Here is a 26,710-nt window from a genome sequence, read left to right on the forward strand (position 1 = left end):
TGTCTGTTTTTGTTTTAAAAAGTGTCTTATTTTACCCAGAATGCACTGCAGTGTAGTCCTACTTAAGACAGTCAGGGCCCTATTTTAACGATCTGAAACGCAAGTGTCAAGCGCAAAGCACAAGTAACTTTGTGGGCGGGTCTTGGGCGCTGTTGCTATTTTCCCGGCGGGATAAACGATTCTTGCGCCCGGCGCAAATCTAAAAGGGGTTGGTCTGAAGTAGCTCATTATTCATAGGTGTGGTTTGGGCGTAATGTGAAATAAACCAATCAGAGCGACATCTCACATTCCCTTTAAGAGCAGGCGCGCTTGTTCTAAAGCGGATTCCTATTATAACGGCGGGTTTGCCAGCCGCACGCGAGGAGCGGTTCACAGCCGAGGAGACCGACGTTCTCATCAGGGACGTTGGGGATGGAGAAACACACCCAAATTAACTTCGGTTAAACAGGCGTATGATAATTTGGGTAAATGTGTAAGCTAGATGTATGCTTTTATAATAAAATGTCTATCTATCTATCTATCTATCTATCTATTGTAATAATGTATGATTTGCAAAAATGATAACTGCTGCATCTGTGTGTAGATGAGAGAATCAAAGTGTATGCTCGTTGTGCACACGCTACATTGATTAAGGCCAAGCATGCGCCCTTAAAATAGCATATGAATAACATGCGCAACGCGCCACTGACTTTAAACAGTTTTTTTTCGGTCAGTGGCGCAATTGTTTTCTAAACCTGTAAAATAGCATGAGGGAACGTTTGCGCCGGAACACGCCTCCTCTTTGCGCTGAACCGCCCCCGGGAGCACAAGTGTATTTCTTAGTTAACCGACGTGCGTCTGTGGAGGGAAAAGTCCGCTTTGCGTGGGTGCAAAATAGGAATGATACATGCGTCGGTGTACAAAGTCAATTGCGCTGGGTGCAAGATAGGGCCCTCAGAGTCTTAAGTGCTTTGTGCAACGGTCTGATTTACATGTCTATCTGAAGTCTGACTATCCAACGCATTCTCATCCTAGGGCGTCATATACTGACGCTTTTGACATTTCGTCTACATCGAACGTACATGGCACCCTTTAGCATCAATATGACACGCACAGAGCTTTGTTCGGTTATGGGTAGGTTTTGGTCTGGTGTTAGGGTTAGACCGCTAGGAGGCACAGATATAGCAGAGAAGAAGACCTTTTTTTCTTTTTTTTTTAATAGATCTTATAAAGTGTGTTTGTTTGAGAATGAGAAGATAAGTGCTCGCAGAAGAGATGCTATTTCTTGAAGGTTGTGAGAGGAGGTTTGGATGCTCAACCAACAATGCTTTCCAGTAACCGGTTTCTAGAAACTGTGTTTATTTCTACATACGTTTAATTTTTATTAAAGGTTGAAAGCACCAATTTACCAAAGAGATGTGTACTTAACTGTCTCAAAGGAAGCACAGTCTGTGGCAAACTCGTCCGGTGTCACTGCATATTCAGATCTATGCAAATGTAACTCCTACGTAATGAACCGCTGTTACCTCACAGAGTGAACTCGGCATGTTTATGTAAATTATGGTTCATCACACACCTCAAAAGATGCTATGATTTCTTTCCAATTGTTAGAATTAAATATAGTTGTTAAAAAACTCTTAAAGTTTAAGGCATGATAACCCAATGTCATTCTTTCCACTGGCTCGTGCTGTATAATTGTTAGTAAAAGCCTTGATTATTTTTTATTTTTTTTTATGCTGTTACATCATTCTTGCTGTGCTTTTACAATTCTGCTGATGTCGAGGAATGCGGCACGACTGAAACTCACAGGGAACGTTACATATTCACCAACTTACATTGCCGCTTAACATTTATGCAGGCTGTCATACTGTTGCATTATTCATGAGACTTTTAAATCCAGAGGGAGGAGCAAGACAAAACACTTATCAAAGACAATCCACCTTTTTTTTCCTCACACTTTTGCAGAGTGAGATGGCGGGAGATGCACATATACAGTTCGACACACTCACTTAAACAGACACCATTCATTCATGGAATGTAATTCTCATATTTTAAACACAGTAATCCTCTAAACATGGATTTGCATAATGCAATTCTGACAATAATAGCTGAGAATTAAAAAAGAAATGGAATAATAACAATTACATTTCACTTTCAAATTGAAAGTCCCATGCATTTTCCAGTAGCGACGTATGGAAATATTAGAGGTGCCCTACAAAGAAACATCATGGAAGGCCCATATGGCATGAAAATCTGTAATCAATGAGCACTTCACACCACCAACGGCAGTCATCCACATCTGCTGTGAAGGAAAAATGTTGAGTCACTTAAACAAATGGACTACCATTGCTACTACGACACTTAAATCACGCATTTGAATAAACCTGGACCTAATAGTATCTCATCTTTCTGACATTTCCCAAGCACTAGGAGGACAGCTGCAGGCATCTGTCCTACTGTCCAGATGTTAAGATGGATCTGCCACGTTCAAGGGTGGCAGATGCTCCATTATATCGACTGCCACTAAACATTTCCTCTTCTGAATTATAACTAGCCTCCTCTTTCTCCTCGCCATCTAATAGGCTTAGCAAATAAATGGAGGATTTGAATAAATCACAACCAATAACTCACCTCACAGCCTGTCTTCTCCTCTCCCCAAAACCCATTTACAGACATTAGAGTCTGCTCTCTATAATATTGACAGCTATTAAAATATTTAGCCTTAGTTTAGACAGCTCAGCGCAAATATAATAAAATCCCATATCCATACTTTGTAGACTGATTGTAGGTGAATGGACAATTTGCAGAGTGTCTGTGTGCATCTTCTCCCCACCACACTGGCTTCACATTTAATCAGTCAGATTTTGTCATTCTGTTTTGCAATCACTGCAGCTCGGATTCAGGCGGAATAGTTGCTTTGTGATATGCGCATGCCTTAAAATGCCTCATTTTATTTTTCGATTGTAGAATACATGTTTAACCAATTGTGCTTGATTTTTGATAAAAACCAGTGAGAAGCACTACCATGTGAGCCCTGAACTGATATTTTCAGTATTATAATTTTTTTACCATTGAACGATTATAATACAAGAAATATTGGTTCCATTTATGGATCTTGCACTTTTTTTTCCGGCTGATGCAACTGAAACATTGTTACTAACCACTCTGACATAGATTCCTGTACTATTCAGTGGTGCCACATAAAAAATAAAAATAAAAATACATATATATGTATATATATATATATATATATATATATATATATATATATATTCAGTATATATAAATATGTATACTGCACAGTGTAGTTTGATTAAAGAATGAATAAGTTACTTTTTAGCGAATAAAAAGATTCAGTGCCATCAGAATTGTCCAACTCTTGAACAAATGACTCTTGTGAGCTCATAAAATAGTTGCCCAATTCCCGATCTAATAAGTTGATTCTTTTTAGTGAATCCAACAGCCTACTGCGAGTCTTAAAGTCAGCATGAAATAAAAGTTGCAATGTTTTTTTGTGATGCGTTTTTTTTCCTCCCTACTATGATGCATATCCAAGTGGCTTCTCGAACAAGACAAAATGTAGTATGGGACTTGATTTTGTCCATGGGGGACTGATTGGATGGTTGTGGTTTGTTATTGGTCGATCTTGTGAGTGACAGGTTGTTCCGCCCTCACACCAGTAAACGCGTCTTCAGAGAAGAGATGTCGCTGCAAGAGAGATTGCTGTTATGCAACTGCTATGAAGCAAAGGTTGAGGATAGTGATGAGTCGCTCATGAACATTCATTTGGTCATTGCGTCTGTCACGTGACAAATGAACGAAAGACTCGGAAGGTAAAGTAATTATTTATGTTCCCTGTAAATTATTTTTGACTGCATTGTAATGATTTCATAATTCAGAATATGATCAAGATTGCGTAGGTGGATGTGTTCGGGTGCCTGTTAAAAGTATTATATTTAAAGCCCCTGAAATGACTCGAAAAAAGATTCGTTCATTTTGATGAACGAGATCAAACGAGAGTCAGTAAAATGATCCGAACTTCCCATCACTAGTTGAGGATCCAAATGCAGTTTATTAGGGCAATACAGAATCATAATCCATAAAACAGACAATAGGTCAAAACCACAGGGCAAGCAATCCAGAATCCAAGACACAGGCTAAATCCAGGGAAACAGGCAGAAGATCAAGACCATAACATAGGAACCAGAGTGAAGCGCTGAGAATTGCTGTGCAACACAGACAAGACTGAGTGAATGAAAACAGAGCTTATAAAGGCAAACCCAAGTGAGTTAAATCACACACAGGTGGAATTAATCAGACCATAATGAGTCCAGGCAATGGGTTATGGGAAATGTAGTTCATGATGCCCTCTGGTTGCGATCATGGGCCCTCCAGCTGGTGGATGTGACAGGAAGCTATTTTGATAAAATATTATGAGGGCACATTAATTTAAGATGTACATTGACAAATCATTTATAATAAATACTGCAATATTCCATAAAAAACAAAAATAGTCCATTTTGATTTCATGGTGACTTCAAATAATGTAGTTACCGGCTGGTTGTTCATAAGTAATAAAAAAAAAAACGTTTTTATTTTTAATATTTATTCAAAATAAAATTATATAAAAATAATTTAATTATTGTATTTGTGGCCTCATTAAAAAATATGTAGACACCTTTTGCAAGAATTGTTAAAAAAAATATAAAAAAAATATATAATAATAATAGTATTCACTTATTGAAAATATTTATTTCTTCTGTTTATAGTGATGATTCTTTTAATGTTTTTAAGCAATTGGAATCATTAAGAGGAATAAGAACTAGGAACAGACTCATTAAATATGATTCCCATCACATCATTGTATGGTATTTAGGGACTTAGGGACGATTTACATGACACCGTTTAAACTAAAACCGTAAAACTTTATGCGCTTTGGCCGTTCATTTACACGACGACAACAACAACATTTGGGTGCCTGAAAACACAAACTTTTGAAAACATGTTTCAAAGTGCAAGTTTTTGAAAACGTGCTCTGTGTGTATTAAAAAAAAAAAATCTCTGAAGATGATGACGTCACGCACATGCGTATTACACGTTCAGTCTATAGTGTTTCATTGCCATCGAATGGCCTGACAGCAGAATACAGCGTTTTTAGTCGAACACACGGATCCATGTGAATGGTGATCGTTTTGACAATGGTGTCGTCAGTAAGCGGCAAACTCAGAATCGTAATCCACATATCAGGCAAAAGGTCAAACACACGGGCAAACAATTCAAATGAGCAACCGGGCAGAAAACACATGAAAAAGGGTATAATCCGAAAAATAGGCAGAGAATCAAAAACAAAGACACAGGGAACTAGGATAACGCTCAGAAATGCAGTGTGACAAGACTTCACAACGAGAAAATGAACACATAGGTTTAAAAAGGCAAACATAAATGGGGTAATGATGGACAGGTGGCAGTAATCAGAACGTGATCAGTCCAGGCAATGGGAAATGCAGGATATATAGTGGTGCCCTCTGGTGGCTATCACAGGCACTCTTGCTCATTGGCAAGTTTTACTTGCACTTAATACTATCAAATTAACTAGCATATACAGACCAATAGGTATTTAGCAGTAGAACTCTTCCTTTCATTATTAATTAGCTGGAATTCGTTAGAACGGATACAAATTACAGCCCTGTCCACCCTCCTAACTTAAACATAGCTTCAACTAGTATTAGTTTGAGAAAGCTAGTATACTTTTAAATAAAGTGAAAATGTGTGACACAAGACGAGCACAGACTCCCTACGACATTTGCTGTGTTGCATAATACTTACGAGGGATCAATTTACACCCCTTGTCTCAGCCCCCGTTTGATTCTGTGAGATTGACTGCTATACCTACAACAGGAATAGCAAGCATTTAACCTAACCTCGTCACATGAGCCTGCCCACTCTAATGAGCAGTCAGCGCTGACAGCCCCAGCCCTGCAGCTGTGCGGACGGCTGATCCTCCGCAGGAACACACACAAAAGCACGGCCACTCTGTAGGTAATGCACCAGATCACCAGCGTCTCTCTACAGATGGATGCCCACTCAGTGCATGCGTACTTCTTTGTGAGTGCTGCAGAGAGCTTGGGAGCTTCAGCCTCACAATGCATCCATCCTGTGCCAGACACTTAGGCAGCAGCCCACAGCTCCCTCCTGCCCTCTTCTTCAAGTACAGCCCCCCCCAGAGAGTCAAGGCTACAAAGTATGAAGAATGGCTGTCAATCGTATGCCTCAAAAGGTTTACCAACCTTAAATTGTGACTGAGTGCATTTGGAGGATGTGGTGGATTGGTGCTGTTCCTAAGAGTGCAGAAAGTAAATATGAAATGATGTTTCTCATTCTTTTCCCTATACGATTACGACAAGAAATTGTAAAATTGCATTTTACAGTAGTATGTGTGGACACGGGATCTGAATTGCTAAGGAATTTAGTGATTATATTTCTGTTTTCTGTTAACGATTCTGGTTCAATAACAGTTCCATTAATGATTGTTTAGCACTTTGAAGAAATACAATTAAAAACAATTCTTATTACATGCCCTTAGCAGTCTGTTGAAAAAGGATAGCTAACAGAGATACATTGAATAGATAAAAAAATATTTTTTTACAGATTTTTAATGGCATTTCCTAAAATTCAATAATTGGTCCTAACTACATATTAAATTTGTCCATTCATTCACAAATGTGTAGGCTATTCATTCACCCATGTGTATCTTTAATTGAACAATTGAATCATATTAATCGGTCAATTTAGGTGCACTGATGACAGTGGTGTCACGAGACTGAAGTACAACAGTTCATAACAGTAATCGGGCAACTGATCTGAGTCAGATTAACTTAATAAACACTGAGTCATAAGGGTTCATATGACTCGTTTATTCATTTATGCAGGAGTCGAAATCCTGGTATGTTTTATTCAAATACATTATAACGAACTGCATCACTCTTTCAGTATTTGTACCATACTTGCGCTATAGCCTATTTGATTCACTAAAATGACCGTCTTGTAAGAGTCCATTTTTGGCACTGCGCTGTTTTTGATTCACTAAAAAGAACTAGGTCTTATTCAGAGTCAATTCGCGAAATCGGGCGAGATTTGTTTAGTAGTTAGATTTCTTTAGATGTGTTTAGTAGTGGTAAAGCGCCGTTAAAAAGTAGTGCGTGCGGTGCTCTAGTAATGCAAAATCTTCAGCTGAACCGAATGACGGTTCGAGTATTATTAATTTTTAAAATGTGTTCCTGCACAACAGGTATTGTGGTAGCTATACTTTGCAAGATAGTAAATAGTTTATATTCCTGCCTCGATCAGCAGCCTAAATAATTTAGTGTTTGCCAAAGGTTTATTCTACATAGTCTACTATATTTTGCTCCACGTGTTGCTTATAGAATTACAAATTCGAAAATAACTCGCAATTTTTAAATGCTTTCTGCGTACAGTGATGTGTTAAAATCTCAGATCAGTTCTCTCACGTGGCACACAGCCGTTCAGTGTCGAACCCACACCATTTATAGCCTCGCAGTAACCTACAATCTTATTATGAGATTTAACTTTGCCCCAACTGGACTTGTGGATGAGCAGTGCTCTAGTCCCGCTCCTCAACTCAACTCAACTAATAAATGACTGGAAATAGTTGTAAGGCGCTGTCGCTCGCGTTATGACAGACAAAACAACTCTGCCATGTCTCTGTCTGTGCGGAATACATAAAGGCTCTGCCTTGAATTAATCACTCGCTCTTTAGTGGATCTTTGAGGATAGCGCTTGACGCAGTGAGGAGCTGCAGCTCTTTGTATTCCGAGGCCAAGAGGAACCTTGTGTGTGTGTGTGTGTGTTTTGTTTTTTTTGTTTGCTGTTTGCTTTTTTTTTCTTTGCTTTTTTTTTTTTTTTTGCCCCCGTCCGATATCTACTGGCTCTTAGAAAATGTCAAGGGGATACATGGTGACATAGGGACCCCGGTTTGGTTACGGAGAGACTCTCGCTTCGCTCTGCGAAAAAGGTGAGTGAGAAATGCTTTGGAATGTCGCATCTACGTCGCTTCTAACGTTGGTTTTGTTGGACTAGAAATGAAACGAGTGCAAGTGTAGGCTGTGACATGTAAGTTATACGTGTGGCTTTTGTACACCCGCGTATTTGCAACAAATGCCTCGGTGTGACTTGTCTAACTTATAAATGCATCGTCGAATGTGTTGAGTTTGACAGCGCGCCTTACCAGACTCGAAATGAACATGAATTCGCTTCGTTTTGCACTAAGGCGTGATTGTATATCGACGTTCAAATGTGCACGCGAGTTGTGAGCGGGTTTCTTTTGGAGTCATTTAGTATTCTGCATGGAATAATTTGACATGTATACTGACATGATGAGGTCATATATGGAATTCTAAGCTACATTAACCAAGGAAACACTATATTAATGTTAGTTGATGGGTTGTTGAACTCTAAAGCGTCTCACTTAGAGATGTTTCAGGACTAACATCTCCAGAATGTCGCCAAATGTTTCAGGACCTCGGACAGCAGACAGGTTTAGTTTGCCGCTAGAGTTCGCCTTTAGCCATAAAAATGACAACTGATTGCCCCTTTCAGCCCTCAGTCGCTAGATTTTATTGAATCGCGTGTGTATATGCTATTTGTACATGGCAAATACGCTTATCGCAGCTAATCGTATCCGTTTACACCAACAGAGCTCCGAAAGTTTCCCAGTCTAGTAGTGTTCATCTATTTCCAGAATGGTTATAACCATGAAAGTGTGCTGCTTACTGTATATCTAAAATACAATTGGTTTACCAGTTGTGTGTAGAGTTCCTGTTGAATGAAAAAGCCGTGCATGAGATTCTCTCTGAGGACTGCACGTTAAGATTGCTAAATTAAGAAATCATTTGAAGCTAGTAGTCTAATAAATTATTCAGAGACATTATAATTGAGTTGAGATTGAATATATGACGCAGACATACTTTGGAGTAAGTCAGAATTCAAAGAATTATATGGAGTAGATGCAGTGATTTCATAAAACTTTGAGATCAAGAAAAATAACACTTTACAAACATACTCTGTTTAAAGAAAAGTGCTAAAGGGGTTTAAAAAGAAAAGACATGAAAAATGACCAAACCCAATCTGTTTTATATGACTGTATACTGAGGAGTATCAGTGCAAATGCCTAGTTATCTGTGAAATGTAAGTGTCGCATGCTTTAAACTGTGAAATATGTGCATCCAATTGGAAATGCGTTTTATTCACCTTGACTGACATAACTGTACAGTTACATGAACTTTGAAACTCACTCTCAGAAATAGAGTCACCGACTGACACAGTTCATAAGAAAAGAGCTTAGTCTGGCATGTTACTGTCAGAGCAGTGTATTGTAAGAACTCGATCAGCAAACAGAGCAACGGTGTCTCAGCTTGTAAGTAAAGCACCTTTCCCCTTTAAAAGACGCAAATGCATTTAGCAGGACAAAAATGCACATTTGGAATGAAAGATTTTGTATTTTGAGACTGATAAATGACTCTCCGAGGTCTCAAAACCCAAAAGATAGGATTTTAATAGATTTTTCAAATGCTAAGTGCAAATTAACTAAATAATTTTGGTCTTACAGAGCTGTTTTATTTTGACTATAACAGGTTGCCTATCCTGCAAAGTATTGTTGTTGCCTAAAATAATCAATGTTATTCAACTGAAGCAGGCTTTTTCAACCTTTATAGACCCAGGGACCCCTTATCCAGATTTTGAGCCAGACCCCCAAAATAACAAAAATATATATATTTTCTAGTAACAATATATATATAACTGCTCTAAATGCCATGAACATGTAATTTTTATATGTTTGAAATATCTTACTCAAAGACCCTCTGGAGTACATTCAGGGTACCCGATTGAAAACCCTGTGTCGGAATGATTATTCATATTTTTATTATTTTGGATCTTTGTGCATGTTGGTATCATTGCTGAAATATCATTCACTACAACCTGTACATAGATGACCGATGGTGAATCACACTCTTTAGGCTACATCAGACACACTGAGAATCTCCACCCTCACTTTAATTAATTGGTAAAAGGCAAATCTAAATCATTCTGGATCCAAAAATCAAATCTAAATAATTCGTCAGGAGGAATTACTCAAGAGCTGCGCCTAACCATAACCTAACGTTCAACAAAGAGTTGCGTTGTTCAAAAAACAAAAACAAAAACATAATTTGCTAGATGTGTGCATCTGTCTCTTTCTCTCTCTCTCTCTCTCTCTCTCTCTCTCTCTCTCTCTCTCTCTCTCTCTCTCTCTCTCTCTCTCTCTCTCTCTCTCTCTCTCCATCTCTCTTATCTTGATTATGCAGCTTGAAGATTGAGTCAGCTGTTTTGTATGCAAGGTGTCTGAGCCAGGCTCTTTGTGGAGGAGAGAGCAATCGTGCCGCGGATACAGAGAAAGAGAGAGAGAGAGAGATGGATAGACAGAACGATAGACAGAGTGAGCGGAAGATGGCAAGATGGGGGTGAAAGAAAACGGTATGTCTATATGTGCGGTGTTGGATTAGCACTCTCACATTAATATCATATTATCTGGCTTTATAAAAAGCATCCTTTATGCCTGCAACACTCACATATGGCATAACGAATGATAAATTATAGCCACCCCAATGTTCTCACTTAATACATAGAGTCATAAAACACAAGTGCAATTGTTGGTGATATGTGAGGTAGAAGGCTTTTACAGCCCCACTGAGTGTGTTTATAATGGATAAAGACAGTTCTGAACCGATCATTCTGAGAGATGAGTGCCGTGATCCAGAGTACAGAGGAGAATAAAAGAGAATATTTACATATATAAGGCAGAAGCAGACATTTATAGCAGTCAAAACTATGAGATATTTGAAATTATAGCTTATTCATTATTATAATGTTGGTTTCTTTCTGTGTCTATTATAGCTGCGGTATAAATGTAGTATTGTAAGTAAGCTAATAAAATAACTACTGAAATAGTTTCCTTGCTTTGGCTGTTAAGATGTTAATAACTAGAATATAACAAGTATAACTCTTAATCAGAACGGTTTCACTTTTTCAAGTTTGGGGTTGGAAAGATTTTATGTTTTTGAAAAAAGTCCTTTTTGCTCACCAGTGCTGAATTTATTTGATAACAAATACAGTTAAAATAGTAATATTGTGAAATATTATTACTTAAATATATATATATATATATATATATATATATCTTTGTTAATATATTTTAACATTTAATATATTGCTGTAAAGCTGAATTTCCAATGGCTATTACTCCAGTCTTCAGTGTCACATGATTCTTCAGAAATCATTCTAATATGCTGATTTGCGGCTCAAGAAACATTCATTTTTATCAATGTTGAAAACAGTTGTGCTGCTTAATATTTTTGTGCAAACCAGCATCATACATTTTTTTTTCATGATTCTTTGATGAATAGAAAGTTTAAAAGAACAGCATTTATTTGAAATAGAAAAATAAAACTCTCCACTGTCGCTTTTTATATATATATATATATATATATATATATAGTAATATAGATCTCTTACGCTGCTGATGTTGATTATTGCTGCTGCTGCATAAATAAACACATAAATCCCATAGTAGATCTAGGCAGGTGGAGCTGGGGGAGGTGGAGGGTTTCAGAGGACCCCTGAAACCTCACTGCAGGACTAGCTTACAGCAAACAACAAACTTTATATAAAAGTTGAGCAAGCAATCTCATTGGCTGCAGATTCATTATTCCAGATTACCTTAATACATAAAACATTCATCTGATTAATTTTAGACATGCACGCTTTATTCATAACTTAAGATACCAATTTTACTTGTAGCTGTATTTTAGGAAAGCTACAGGTATAGGCACTTATACATAGCTGAGATTATACATACAAAAGTATCTATAAACACAGTGGATAGACCTCTTGGTATCATGCAGGAATGTGACGTGACTATATGAGACTGGAAGGGCCCTATTTTTATTCATACGCCAGTATCCTAGAACTGAGGCGGAGGAGGTTGAATAGGAAAGGAGGGGCTGTCCGTGGTCCTGAACACCCATGAGAGGCTGTTGGACTGAAGTGGCATATTGGGCTTTGATTTGTTGTGATATGAAGTATGTACTTTTGATAGACGTTTCTTGTTTACACATTGAGACGGCAGCCTTTTGATTTTAAATTGATGGGGATGTTGTAAGCCTGTGGCGATGTCCCTTGCGCTTCAATGCACATTAGCAGCTGGATATGTCTTGTAGCAAACAAAGGTTTTACTATACCTGAATGCTTGAGGGCCTTCAATACAGTGACATGGAGATTCAAGACTAGGTCTGTTTTTGAAGCTTTTTTCTTCACTTTTCTTATCCCGAGCACAATACCTCTTGGCAGCAATGCACTGCCGTGTTGGGAGGGACTGACTGGGAGCTGACAGCAAGTGTTAAGCCTTGGGACAGCTTAAAATTGACAAGTAATTAAAATTTAAAGCAAATGTTCAGAAAGGGGAAATGGAGGTTTCAGTGAGCATCCGGTGGCATCTACAACGTGTTAAATAAGTGACTGGAACTTGCAGATAAGGTTGAATTACAAAGCTGATGTCCTTACATCCTTTGCCCTTGAGTGCTGTTTTATTTCAATTTAGCAAAGCAAAGATTGCACAGTTGTTGCGATTGTATCTCTTGGAAAGCACACAAATGGCATTAACAGCTTCACCTTGAATCAGCAGCTCGTATGAGTCATTAACCGCATGGCTAGCGATTACCGAGCGGTATGGGCCATTCCAACCCTGCAAGCACCATGGCAAAGTTTGCTTTGGAGATTGCAACTCTAACACAGAAGATGTCACTGTCAGTCACAGCTGTCTTTAATACTAATTATGCTCTCAAAGCTATTAGGATAAGATAATATTGACTAAGTGGGACCAGTGTTTTGGAACTGTCGGTGAAACAGATGGTCCCTTTAAAGAACCTATGTGAAGTTAGTGAAGGCTACAGTTCTGGACAGTACATGCAAATTAGTTTTGCAATAGATCTGGAATCTTGCTTACAGCATAAACTGGATGCAATTAAGTCCAAACAGTATTTAATATAACTAAATCGATGTGGCTATGGCATGGGTCAATGGGGCTTATTTTTTGTCTAATCTATTAATTGATTCAAAAATACAAAATGCAATTCATACATGCAATGACTTGAAAACAATTGTTCTGCGATTATTAAAATATGTATATTTGAATACAAAATGACACACGCACGCTCGCAAGCACACGCACACACGCACACACACACACAGACACACACACACACACAGTTATATACATATGTATATAAATATATATATATATATATTGTTTATTTTATTTATTTATGTTTTTTCCTTAGTCTCATTGAAATGCCTGTTCTCATGTTATACAGTGTATGTTTGTATGTATGTGTATCATGTACCAAGAGCTCCTGTAAAAACCATAACAGATTCCTCGTGTGTTTGCGCACACTTGGCAAATAAAACTCAGTCTGATATCAGAAGTAGGTAAACTGTAAACATATATATAAACAAAATAATATATTTAAAAGCCTCATTAACAGAGTGACATTCTTAAAAAAGGGAACTTTTTTAAAAATATTGTGGTATGAAATTATTTATTTGAAATAGAAATGTCATGTGGTGCAACCTATACATACAGCAAAAATAAAAATTAAAAATAAACAGGAAATTATATTATCATAGAGACAATTTATTTATTTATTTATTTATTTATAGTGTCCAGTCGCATGTATTCAAAGTGTAATGAAAATACGCTATTGCTACTTGAAACGTTTTCCATCTTTAGCACTTACATATCATTGACCCATACACTGAGACCAGTCTGAAGTATCTCTTTTCATTAATGTCTATTGCTAGAAATTACCGTGCGGTTTGCTGTCGGCACTCTTATTATGGACAAATCCTTTAGTGATCAGGCATCACGTCCAGGAGCATAAGGGATATTGAACATTTCCAATATCCCCCCCCACCCCTTCGTCGTTGTCATCCCTCCTGCGAAGTAATTAGAGGTCTGGATACAGACTAGCATGGCTGTATACCTGCAAAATCCATTAAAGCTGGTGATACATAACAGGTTTGTCAATGCTCACTTCAGAGGTTCTTTTATTGATTGAGTTTTTGAGCAGCCAGCCACTCTCCTCAAAGAGTTCTCTCTCTCTTGCTGTCATTTTCTCATGTGTGCTTGACTGATGAATATGCACACAGAGCAGGTATCAATCAGATTGCCATGCTTTTAGGCGTTATAAGATCAGTGAAACCATAAACCATTGGTGTATCGATAAAATGTGTGATTCATGCAAAGCAAAAGTTGTGCTTTTGGGGACATAAAGGTAATTTTGTCAAAAATACAAACTTTTACATACATGCTGCTCACTTATTATTTTAGGACAGTTTGTGCAGAATACAGTGTAATCAGACTTCAGCCATTAAAAAGGTTATAAGCCTTCATGTCAACTACCAGTCATTAGAGTATTAGTAGACTGTCTGCTTAATATCTGCTAACTCTTGATTTTGATGCTCCACAACAGGCATTCTACTGACTATAAGTAACTTTGCAACTACATGTCAACTTATTACTAACATGAACCCTAACCTAACAGTCTACTACATATACTATATACTACAATATAGTATAGTGTGTGTATATATACTACAAACGTAAAAATAAATAAAAAAATAAGAAGTTTCTTATGCTCACCAAGGCTACGTTTGTTTAATCAAAAATACATAAAGATTATTTAATCAAATGAAACCATAATATTTGAAATATTATTACAATTTAAAATAACTGTTTCCTATTTTAATATACAGTATGTTAAAATTAAATTTATTCCTGAAATGGCAAAGCTGAATTTTTTGCTGCTTAATTTGAGCTTTTTAATAATAGCTTTTATTTGAAATATAAATATTTTGTAACAGCATCAACTTATTCCCTCTTTGCTGAATAAAAGTATTAATAATAAAAAAAGAAAATCGTACTTAACCCAAATCTTTTGAATGGTATCACGTTTTCCATAAAAATATTAACAAAAACTTTGTTTTCAACATTAATAATAAGAAATATTTCTAAAATCCTTTTAGAATGACGAACAAACTTTAGTCAGGGTTCCATCACAGTGTCATTGTATTTAACAGGATCAATATTCTTGATCACTCTGCATGTCAAGCAAGAGCTGACGCTTGCATATACTTCACACACTCACTGTAAAATTGCTTCCTATTGAAAGAAATGTCCATATAGCAATCACTCTAATTAGTTCACATGGAAACTCAAGGCCTGTGCAATGACTCCAAAGCCAAAGCCAATATAATACTTGTGCAGCAGTCCAAATACACTGCATAAGAGTATTTCAGGGTAGACTCTCAATATAAAGCCTGAGTCCAGTAGTGTGCTCTTGTAAATTCCATGTGCAGTTCTTAATAATGCTTTTGGCTGGACGGAAAAGCATAGTGTCCTCAGCTGGTCCCTCACTGAGATATACAAGGGCTTTCATACTCTTGTCATGATCAATACTTTCTAGTTCTACTTTATATCAAATCTTTTTGTAAATGAACGACACGCTGGCTCACTGTGAATGCTGGGTTTTTAGTTTGGTGACAGAAGCCATGGACTGTGAATTTAGTAGTAAAATGCATAGTTAAAAAACTGAATGTGTGTGTTTGTAAACTGCAATATAATAATGGAAATAATGATAGTTTTGATGGTGATGATGATAGAGTTTCAGAAGTAAAACTCCCATCTCAGTCATTTTCTTCATAGAAATTATATATCACTATTATTATTAATTACATATCAGCATCATTGCTAATAAAAATAAAAAAGTGTAGGCGAAATCAAGTCTGTCTTCTTACATTCTTAAACAACTCATATATTTATATATGTATTGTATTTGTCATGTGGCGAAATCAGAGACTATCCAAATGCAGGTTGGATCCAAAATGTTAGTAGGTTTATTAAATGAACCATCAAATACAAACAATTCAAAAGCTGCAAAACAAAACCGTGAGTAAACAAAACCGCGAGTAAACAAAATTGCGAGTAAACAAAACTGAGTGCACCAACATGACAGCTATAGAAAGACCTGACAAACAACATGGGAAACACAAGGGCTATAGATACAGACAAACTAACAAGATAACAGGGTAATGACACACACCTGTGGATACAATCAAGGGGAACCAAAAGGACTACAAAACTAGACATAGGAAACAGGAAACTAGAAATACATTTACAACATAAAAGTCCAAACAAACAGGGGACATGTAACATAACTGAATATTTTACACTAATAATCAATTACTGTATGTCAGTACACGCTAATAAAAAATATTTTTGAAGTAAATAAAACATTATTTGCATATGTTTCTACTTCAAAATGTCATGTTTAAATTGAATGTGTGACTTGCTGTTTGTTTGTAATTAGTTAAGATATTTACTAGCAATTTCTGAGTGAAAACTGTATCTATGCCATTTTTTCAGTGTAGTTTAATATTTTACAGTCATTTTGATTGTATATGTTAATCAGACTACTTTGTTAGCTGTGTATTTCATTCTCCTGTAAAAAAAAAAAAAACATTAAGTACTTGGACTTTGTATCGTTTTCAAATACTTTACACTTTATTTTGACAGTCCCTTTTGAACAATCTGTTGGCTATACGTAACTTTGCAACTACATTAGCAACTACACATTCTTATTAGAGTATTAGACTGCCAGCTTAATATCTGCTAACTCTTTATTGTGATGGTCCTCCAACAGACTGGACTATATTGACTGTAAGTAACTCTGCAACTTATTCAAACCCTACCTGTATACTGATACTCTACTTGCACTCTAATGAGAGTTATTAGACATGTAGGTGCAATGTTACTTATAGTCAACAAAATGTGTTAAAGGGACCATCAAAATAAAGTGAAACCAAGTTTAAAATGTCATGACTTATTTCAGAGCTGCATTGTTTATTTCATGACTAGAACTATGTATTAAGCAATAGTTTGAAATCTCGAATACTTCTGGAATCAAGACGGCTGGAAACATGGTCTGTCACTTTGCACTCCATTTGAAAATGAAAAAATTGCACCGGTTCGTTTATCACGTTTCAAGATTTGACTCATTGCCTAGTGGGACAGAATAGGATGAGATATTAGAAATGTGTTGAGAAAGAAAGTAGAAATAAATTGAGAAACAGGTGCATGGAAACAGCCAAACTGCCATCTGCTAGAAAATGCTTTTGGCCTCTGGAAGGAAAAATCAAAACAAAAAAAAACTCAAAACTGTCTCATACTTGCAGATCTGATTAATGTCTTCGTCTGCTCACCAAAGACAATTCAAACAGATTGGGATATTGTGTAAAATGGGATGTCTCTCAGGAAATCAAATGGGAAGCAAAGGTAATATCATTCATCGTGTGGTGCTGCTGTACATATGGCTGTAGAGGAGGAAAAAGCTGTGAAAGCAAACACCATGTCTGTCTTTGTGTCAAGTGTGTCACTGTTTACCCTCTCCTGGGGAAAAGCTCATTTATAATCTGACTGTGTGGCTTGTTCATCACAGTAAATAATAGGCTACTTCATGCCCACATGACAATTCAAAGAGTCCACTCTTCAGGTTTCCCTCAGTTCCATCCTGCCCCCCAATTGAATCTGCAGGGCAATTTATCCGTGTGTAGAGCCGTATCACGTACGGACAGAGCGCCTTCCTTTTTTATTTCTGACAGACTTATCTTGTTCATGGGGAGAAGTATACGAGAGGATATTTTCCTCTGACAGCATCACAAAGGAAAGAGTCGGGCAGGTCATCGGTCCGTATTCAAGCACGCCGGTAGCGTGAACTATGCACTCTATACAAACAGCGGATATCAAATATTTTCCATCCTTTTGAGACGTCTTGTTGTTTTCTTTTGTCAGCGGCCACCAAGACATTTACACAAAACTTGAACTTCAAATACAAAGCTGGTGGCATAAATGTGTTATGTTGGTCAGTTGGAAGAACGTGTTTCTATAACGTATGCAAATAAATTAGCCTACAAATAAATAAAAAAAATACAGTTAATATAGCCTATGTAGAATTGATTAAATATGCCTCTTCATGGATGAGCATTTTACCAGTTTCTGAATTAAAATGGATTTTGATTATTTTTGTTGTTTAATTCCGTTTGGAAAATTGTCATGGGGTGTTATTCCTTAAACGTAACGATATTTAGGAATTCACTTTTATAAACGTAATAAAAAAAATATAAAAAAAACCTTCAACTGAATGGATAGTTCACTCAAAAATGAAAATCTGGTCATAATTTACTCGCCTTCATGTTGGTCCACACCTGTATGAATTTCCTTCTTCTGTGCGGGGAAACCATGCACCATAAACACAATGATCACATTTGTATGAACTTTGTTTTAAACTATCTGTAAAAAAATTATATGATCAATAAGTTATGACAACATATGTTTTTACATTGCTTTAACATTGCTAATAAGTTATACAAATTCAGCTCATTTTTAAGTCAGTTTAATGTAATTTAAGTTGCAATGACTTAAACATCCAAGTTGATTATACTTAAAAATTTTAAGGCTGCAACTTTTTCTTTTTTACAGTGTAGATATTTTCCTAGATTGTTTTTGAGAACCTCTTGACACAGTTGAAATGACAGACCCACATTTCTCATGTAACTTATCAATGCCATTTCCTCCAATAAATAAATAAATACAAAATACAAAATCAGCACTGTGGAATGTTTAAAGTCTGAGGAAACATTTTCAATAAGACTCTTGCAACCATCTGTCCATTTACTGGTTCAAAGAAATAGCTTTGATACTTAACAGGGAGGAAGATTTTCAGGGCTGTCTGTAGAGTTCTCTAGCAGACATGTGGAGCATTGTTGATGCTGAATGTGACCAAGCGCTTAACAAGAACCTGTTACTAATATGCTATTAATATGACAAAGCCAAAAGGACAGAGATTCTATGACCAGTCTCTTGCTAATGTGCAACATTGATCCCTGCTTTTCCGGAATACCATTAAGGACTCCTTTAGTTGTTCAAAGTTCAGGAGATAATTAAGTAAACTGTCTTTTAAACTCTACTGACTGCATATTGCACCAGCTGCCAAGATGGGTTTTAATGCATCAGATTTTAAGGGCCTCTAAGCATTTCTGCCACGATGGACCATAAATTTCACTTTTGGCTGGCAGAGGCTTACCTCAGAGCAAGCATCTGTCCATAATTAAGGGCTGGGGATTGTTTTATATCATTTATCTAATGCCTAGTTAAGAGGTCACATGATTAAAGAGCACTACTTTCATTAGAAATCTTTGGGAAATCAACTGATATTCCCTTGCAGTGTGGAGATAAAGAGCACAGTTGCCATAGAAACTGTCTCTGAAGTTGCCGGAAAACATACAGTCCTAGCGTCTACTTATTAAAAATGTGCCAATATTCACACAGTTTGTTGGCTACGCTGTATGCTAACGCTCCAATTAGACTATCTCGCTGCTCAGCGGATGGGACCTCTGTTTGCTCAGACCTCTTTTAGCGTTAATTTCATTCAGAGGTTTACATGCATCTGTATATAATTACAGTGCATACATCACTCTTGAAAGATTCAAGTTCCATATTCATTGAAAAATTTGTTGTTAGCTTGATTTAAGCCTGCTGGTTTGACAATCTGCTTTAGTATTACATCCAGATTTTTACAGACACTCAGGGACTCTTTGAAGTGGAGGCAGACCTCTTAATTGCATTAATGATTTGGAGTTTATTGGAGACTCAGGAGATGTAACTGAGATTTCTATCTATCTATCTATCTATCTATCTATCTATCTATCTATCTATCTATCTATCTATCTATCTATCTATCTATCTATCTATCTGTGCTTATATTTATATCTTTTTTCAATTTAAAAAATATACACATATTTAATTACTTTCATCACAACTCTCTCATATTATCCCTAGGCCATCTTTTTTTTGTTGAGCTCTGAGAAAGAAATGAGGTGTATTTGACAAGGTAAGAGTATAGAGCTACAAAATGAACCAGATATCACCGTTCAGATAATTTGATCTTGGAAGAATTTGATGAAAGATGTTGGAGTTTATATCTTGGCAAATCTAATCACAGTGTCATTGTTGCTATCTCTTTTGAAACTCCGGAGGACACATGTCTGAGAAAAATCAGAAGAGAAATCTCACAAGAAGGTGATTTGAGCATTTAATCTCATTGTTGTCTAGCAGAAACAATTGGGATATTATTTGGCGATTTTTCTTTTTCCTGTGGTCTTTTCTTGGATCCGTTTTGGGAATAGGTGAGACGAAACGGCAAAAAGCTACAGATTATTTTGCAGCCTTTTAAAAAGTGTTTGTCACTTGTTGTTTTGCCTTGAGTGGTTCCAGCCATGTAGACCTCTGCCTAGTCATTTCCACAAAAGCGGCCAATCCGATGATGATGGATTGCAGCCTAATGAAGGTGGACGTAGCATTGGGCTTTCAGGGCAGCAACTTCACACAGCAACACCTACTGAATTAAATCAATTTAACTCAGTATATTTGTGTGCCCTTAGCAATAAATTCGATCTCACTGCATGCCAAGCTTAAAGAAAGCCTTTTTACGACATTCCCAATTCAGATTACACTGTGACATTCATTCAACCGCCTTTTCTTCCCCCGTCTGTTCACATGCTTTGCCAAAGTCCAGGTGGATTTCAGTAATTACGTTGGCATGTCGATCCGAAATGATCAAAACCCATCCCTCGTTTTCACGTGAAAACGTTCTTGCCAAATGAGGCGATAATACGCGAGTCCTTAACGGCAGCCTTGCCCGTGTTGTATGAAGATGATTTGCAGGCCTGCGGTTTTAATGATTATTATCCAGGCCCGACAGCTGGTAGAAACAGTGGTGCCTCCCCAGCTGCAGCGCGTGAGACTGATGCTCCACCTGTTGTCTCCTTACCCACATGGCCACTGCTTCTCATTAAACAGCGCCGGCTTTCACAGCCAATCAGAATGACCCGCTGATTACCTATTGTGAAGGCGGGAAAAGACTGGAAGAGAGAGATACTGTAAAAGAGAGAGAGAGAGAAAAGGGGAGCACGAAAAGCACTTTCTCACCATGGGATTGTAGATTGTAGCGCGCGTGAGGTGTTATCCTGAAGATAAATATGGATATTCACGGAAGCACTGCGTACCAATTACAGCTTCTCACTTCAGCGCTGGACCACCTGAGCCAGAAAGCAGTAAGAGAGTTAAAGACGTGAGAACGATCTCCTCTGGGTTCTGCTTGAGTAGAAAAGCAGGAAAAAAGTAGAACGTGATCAGGCTGTGCTGTGGGTATTTACCTCCATCTGATCCTATCACTTTTACACAGCCATGGAGTAAGTGTACACGCTGTTAAAATGTCCTATAGATTTAAAGCAGCGCAGAGAAGCACACTCCAGTTTTACAGAGCTATCAGATGCAAGTAAAGAAGGATATTCCAGCCTAATGTTGTCTTTTTTGTGCTTGTGTGTGTGTGTGTTCTTGAATACTACAGTAAATGTTCAAGCCATTCTCAAATGAGGCTTTTAAAGTCTAGATCGATTAGTAATGAAATATTTAACATGCAGGGTTATAAAAGGCAATCAATGAAATGCGCAAATGATGAAAACTCAGGGGTGGTTTGATGCTCTATTTTTCCATTTGTATTTTTTTTCTGGCATCTAAAAATGTAAAGAAGAAATTAGTCTGTAAATAAAGGCTCTCAATTTTGGACTGGATTGAAGAAAAGCAAGTAAAGAGGTTACTGTTGGCCTTAAATGGGAAGGCTATGCCATGGCCAAAAGCGTTGTCTTTCTTAAAAGGGCTTTGGATTTTTGTGGATCATTGCTCTAATTCTCCTTTTCTTGTTGATATTTCCCTCATAAATGCATGCAAACAGCTGTCAGCAAATGTTCTCTGCTGTATGTTAGCTTCAACATTTTGTGCTTGTACAGAAAAACAAATTGTACAACCATTTTGAGTCTTCACAAACATAAATTTGGCACTCGCATCTTGGCACTTTCTGCAAATAGGGTACAAATGGTGTACAAATCGTCCAATTTTTTTTTTTTTTAAGGTTACCTCTCCCACCTCATCAGAGGTCTTGGCCTTCTCATCTGAATCCAGTGATGATCATACAACAGTGTCATTTTTACACAATCTATTGAACTGATATTCAATTGTTACAGTAAAAATATATTAATATTTATAATTTTTCTTTCATTTATTGCAAAATATAAAGTTTATGATTTACAACAAATCAGCATTAGATCCCAAGCTAGCTTAATTTAGACTAAATTAAAATTTTTTTCTATCTCGTTTCCTCATTGTGGAAAGGGTAATTTGCTTACAAACATGCTGCAGTTTGCCCACACTTACCTTCCCAGTAAGAAATTCAATGCATTGTCTATTCTCCCCACCCCCAACAAACCCAGACCTTTTCCTTCCTTCATTCGAATTTCCTAAATGTAATAACCAAATCTAAAAATCCCTCCAAGGATGTGCTCGGGTAATCGGCAAGACAATAACAGAAGTGCTGTCCTTCCTGCGGCAAACCAAACCCAATCTTATTTGATTAACATTACATAATTCATCAGATTAGCTATGATTAATGACCTTTGAATTAATAAATCCACTCAGTTCATACGCTGTCAACCTTGTTTGTTATGAGTGTGACTTTTATTGCTCCTCTCCACCCATGAGAGTGAAGCATGCTCGTGAAAATACAGTAAAGCGCTGAGGCTCTTAAGGCACCCAGCTGCTTAAAACGACGAGGGCTGGGCACATTAATCATGTTATAAAAAGGCAGAAAATCCAATTAATTCTATTTGATATTCCAATAAGATCTGGGTCTGATTAAAAACTCTAATCTCTTCTGACCACCATATAAATCTACATTACCCACATTCAAAACAGTAGGGAATATCTCCCTGAGTGGAAAAGAGACTTTATTTATTTTTTATCCAAACAACTGTATCCCTAACTGTCTGATCATATTTTCACGGTTAAATGCTTATCTCTGGTGGTTCGCGTTTTTTTCCTGTGTACTTTTAATTAGGGCGGTTGTGTCTTTCACCTCTCATTACTCACATTGCTCCAGAAACCGCCAATGCAATGAGCCTTGGTAGAGCCAATGCTGGTTTCATCGTATTACATTTACATTTACATTTAGTATATACATATATATATATTAAATATATAAACATGCAATCCTGACTCTGCCTCTCTGTATCCCAACATAAAGCGGTGTGTCTCAGTGTGGGAATGTTCTGAAAAGAGCATGGCGAAAGCAGGTCTCATCTCATCAGCAGAGAAAAGTCCTGGTTAAATATGCAAGAAGCCTTTCTGCTAGATATTCCCTCAGGAGATGGACCAGAAGCTGCTCCATCTAACCCGTGAAGAAGAGGAAGGGTGCTCTGAAGGATACACTGTCCCTTGTCGCACATATCTTACACATCACCTCTGTTTACACCAAATCGGCTGGTCACAAAATTAAGCTGTGTTGAGTGACGTATAAAACTTTAATCACATACTCAGTAATTGACGTTTTCCTCCTCAATTTCTTCTTCACTCTCCCATCGGACTATTACCATTTAATCACAAATTCATCTGAGAAATGTAATTCTCTATAGATTGAAATATAAATATGGCCTTAAAAATGGGCTACGACAGTCTGAGTCAGGCTAAAGCATATGAAGAGATGTTTCTGCCATGAACCAGTTCAGTATTCACAGATTTCAGTTTTGATTTTACTACTTGCTTTTAGTTAGAACATTTTTTTCTTTTTGAAGTGGAAATCGATACAGTACACTGCGCACACCAGGACATCATTAATACACTGGAAATGTTAATTCACAACATTACATCTTGCATTGACACAAATGCATTAAGCCCGGCGGGAGAGAAAACAATCCAGTGCAACTAAAAGGCGAAACACTAAAGTGTAGAATATTTGCGAACACACCGAGTCCAACAGTTTGTATCACGCCTTTTTGCGCATTCCAGACTATTAGTCTTTATTAGTGGTTGGGATTTTTCAGTGGCTCGTTATGCCAGTAGGTGGCAACAAACGACTGTATTTATGAATGAGTCATTTGAATCATTCATTCAACCAATTTGTTAAAAAATGCTTTTTATATCAGAGCCATAGCCTTGCGGACATTGCTCCGATATCAATGCAGTAGCGTTTCAGGGGGCCTGAGTTTGAGTCCTGGCTCGAGGCCCTTTCCTGATCTGTTTCCTGTCATCTGTACACTGCTCTATATAGGCAAAAACAGCAAACATATAACATATAAAAAAATATATATATATATTATTATTATATATTCAGAAACAATATAAATGACAGGTTTCATAAGTAAGCCACTGAATCATTTACTCAACCGAAATGTTCAAAAGCACCAAATCTATCTATCTATCTATACACAACACTGCTGTAAAGAGCATGCTGTAGATATATATATATACTGTATATATGCTGCTCTTTTCAACAGTGATATTGTGCAATTTTTGGTCACAAAAATTGGATTTGGTGCAGACCTCAACATTTAAAAATCTACATCCGTCGTGTTACGTTATCATCATTCTGCAAGGCACATCTGTTGTATATAACAAAATATAAGAAAGCCAGACAGTTCTCCATGGCTCCATGTCCTTGCCGGTGTATATTTTGCTTGTATATGTGTGTGTGAACAACACATTTTGGCAGCAGGTGCATAGTTCTAGTGTAAGACGCTGGCAGTGGGCCCTGAGGATACTGCTGCCTTTGTCATGCCCATGTTTGCGCTGGACTGCATCTGCGTTCACTCCTCTCGGGCTCTGAACAGCTCATGCCGTAGCAGATCTCTGCTCTGCTCAGTGGTAATATTAACAGTTAGTGTGTAAGACAATAAAATGCAGATTGCTTTGACCTCTGGAGTTGATCTCTCTTGCTTGGTCTGTTTGTATCATGGGGGGGAAACAGGCATGAATGGAAGCTCTATTGCCTGGAGAACCGGTTGTCTTTGCTGATACAGAATAATTAACTCAAAGTCAAAACATTGCTTTACATGACATCATGTAAGACAGATGTCCTATGACCCCTGGAAGGAATTTTGGAAAGCACAGATATCAAAGGGAAAGTCAAAAGACCATGGCTGTGGAAATCAGTATATGGCTTCCTCTCTGCTTTACTTCTGCTTCAGTGAGCCTGGGGATATTTAACAGTGCCACGGCTCATTGGATTTGACAATTTTTACATGCTGTAATTTTGGAGTTTTGGTGCAAAGAGGAGCAAAGGCACTTTTGAGAGCTGTTTAAGAATTTAAGACATTTGTGCGTGTATTATTTCTCATCTGCAGACTTGATTTTCTGTTGACTTGGTTTTCATGTTGTAGTGGAGACTGGTGCTTGTTCTCTCACAGGAATATAAAATGTAAAAAGTCCAATTACAAAAGTCCATGCTTATCTAGCATGTACGTCGGCTTTAAACATCTAGTTCATTTCATCTTCAAAACAAAATAAGTACCCCAAACTTTTGAACAGTAGTGTAAATTATAATATTTTTGCTGTATAGCTATCGGGTAACAAGTGAACACAATAAAGACACACTGGTGTTCATTAAGAAAAGAGTATTTTTCTTGTTATTTGTTTTATTGTCACATAATCGTCCCCCTCCCCCAATTTTTTTTGTCTTTTGGAGTATGTTTTATGTTCACATTTTTGCTTTTTCTTAAATTGTTTTGTTTCAAAATTGTTTCAAGTTTGAAATGAGTCTGAAATGCTATCATAGGTTGTTTAATGTGACAACTTACCCCCTAGCCCAATACGCCTAACAAAAGAGGAACGTGTTCAGTGCCTTTTTCCCCCCCCTGGACGATAACAATGGAAATGTTCAACAGCTTTTTTTGTAGCTATGACTTTAAAGTAAGTGCAGATACAGATATTGATGCATATATGCTGGAGTAAAAGTGTTCATCAGGACTGGTGTGTTGTGTTTTCTGCATCAGCTGATCAGGGAACTGAGTCTCAGCAGAGGCTGGAGAGGAGCCAGCAGCAGGTGAGAAACCCCAGTAAACCACCTGCTCGGCCCACGACTGATGACAGTAATGGAGAGATACAGTACGCACATGACTCATCTAATGGCATTCGACTGAATGCGTCCAAAGCCAGAAACAAATACGCTTGTTGTCTTGTCTTTTGGAGGGATTCATTTACGAATCCTCCCCGAATGGTTTCAGTTCTTTTGAGTCATTCTCAGTTTCCCGATTTACATGCCAAAGAGCTATTGGTATGTTTTCTCGGGGGTGATCTCTGGCAGGTTAGAACAATTAGGGAGTGAATATAGGGGTATTAAACACAGTTCTGCTCATCACTGCTTGTTATTAGTAATCTCAACCCTGGCTCATGTGGATGATTATGTTACATAATACCTGTTGTTATTGCCTGCTCTAAGTGTGTTTGATTAAATTGCTGTGGGTGTAGACGTGTGTGTGTGTGTGTGGGGGGGGGGGGGGGGGGGGGGGGGGGTATGTGTGCCTTGCAGTTGCCATGCAGCAGCGCGGAGCTGAAAGCAGTAAGCTCTCTCCTGCTCTCATTTGAATTACCTGTCCACATTGATTAGAGGGACTACGCACGAATGGGATCTTAGATTTTCTAGCCTTCAGAATTAAGATAAGCCTCTCTGTGGCCGTG

General features: G+C 37.5%; 1 protein-coding gene across 3 annotated transcripts in view; it reads left to right on the forward strand.

Moving 5' to 3' along the window:
• The first annotated feature begins 7,554 nt into the window (after window positions 1–7,554).
• elfn1a (extracellular leucine-rich repeat and fibronectin type III domain containing 1a) overlaps window positions 7,555–26,710 on the forward strand; it is a 112,061-nt gene continuing 92,905 nt past the window's right edge. Inside the window, exons 1-2 of one of the 3 annotated variants that reach the window (XM_084408996.1) lie at window positions 7,555–8,011; window positions 10,374–10,509. The gene's annotated coding sequence lies outside the window, so the exon portion shown is untranslated. The remainder of the gene's footprint in view (window positions 8,012–10,373; window positions 10,510–26,710) is intronic. The other 2 variants (XM_084408995.1, XM_084408997.1) reach the window with 2 other exon arrangements.

The sequence above is a fragment of the Rutilus rutilus genome, assembly GCF_951802725.1.
Source record: "Rutilus rutilus genome assembly, chromosome: 1".
Classification (NCBI taxonomy): Eukaryota; Metazoa; Chordata; class Actinopteri; order Cypriniformes; family Leuciscidae; genus Rutilus; species Rutilus rutilus.